The sequence below is a fragment of the Triticum dicoccoides genome, chromosome 3A (genome assembly GCF_002162155.2).
Source record: "Triticum dicoccoides isolate Atlit2015 ecotype Zavitan chromosome 3A, WEW_v2.0, whole genome shotgun sequence".
NCBI classification, from domain to species: Eukaryota; Viridiplantae; Streptophyta; class Magnoliopsida; order Poales; family Poaceae; genus Triticum; species Triticum dicoccoides.
In genome coordinates, this window is record NC_041384.1 from 564361181 (window position 1) to 564362477 (window position 1297).

Consider the following 1297-nt stretch of genomic DNA (forward strand, 5'->3'; position numbering starts at 1 on the left):
TGGTTGTTGTTGTTGTTGTTGTTGTCGTCGTCGTCGTCGTGGTTGTTGTTGTTGTTGTTGTTATTGTTGTTGTTGTTTTCTTTTGATTTTATTTTCTGTTTTTTTCTTTTCTTTCCTTTTTATTATTTCATTTTTATTTTCTGCTTTTTTGTTTTTGTTGTTCATACCTTTTTCCTTTTGTTGTTCTAATTTTTGTTAACTTTTATATTTATTTTTTGGTTTTTGAATTTGATGAAATTTATTGAATTGGCAAAGATTTTTTGAAACTAATGAACAAATTTTGAATTCGCAAACTTTTTTTAATTTTCATGAATCTTTTTTCTAATTTGTGTGCCAACTTTTGAATTGTCGATCATTTTAAATTTTTCATGAACATTTATTTAAATTTGATGAACATTTTTTTGAATTAGTGAACATTTTTCCAAATGTTTAACAAATTTTGAATTCATGATTTTTTTTCAAATATGCTATTTTTATCCAAAAATTACAAACATTATTTACATCGACGAACATTTCCGGTTTCATGAACATTTTTCCAAAAACCAGAAAAAATAGTGATTAGTTTTTCCTAAGCTAGGAGCAAACCAACCCGTGCCGGCTAGAGATGGAGCAAACCAAGCTAAAATGACTGGCAGCGATCGAGAGAGCCGAGTGGACGAGCAGGCGAGCAAGGAAGGGAGGTCCTAATCAGCGCTTTCAGCACTGATTAGGAGAAATGACGCTCGCACGCCATTCCTCATGGTCTGGCCCAACAGGAAGGTCATCCACTTGTTCCCTAAAAAACAAATTCGGTTCAGTCGGTCATGGGTTGAGGAGTCACCGTTGACCGTTGAATTTTTCAAAGAAAAAATTCACAAATTTGGAAAAAACAAAACATTTAAAAAGTGCTAGAATTTTAAAAAATGCAAATCAGAAAAAGTTCATCGAATTAAAGAAATAGTTCATCAGTTTTGAATAAAAAATCACAAATTTGAAAGAGAAATTCATGATATTTGGAATAAAATGTGAATTTGGAAAAAAATCAACATTTTTGAAAAAATGTTAATCAATTTGCAAAAAACGTTCATGAATTTTGAAAAATGTTCACAAATTCAAAAAATCACCAAATTTGGAAAGAGTTAATCAATTTTGATAAAAACAGGTCACGATTTTTGAAAAAAAGAATGTAACTAATCACATCGGGGCAAGTTGTCTAGTTGGCTACCGAAGTTGACACTAAACGAGGAGGGTGTGGGTTCGAATCACAAGTCGCTCCACTTTCTGCAGGTTACAATAGAAATAAAGGTTAAATGGGTTT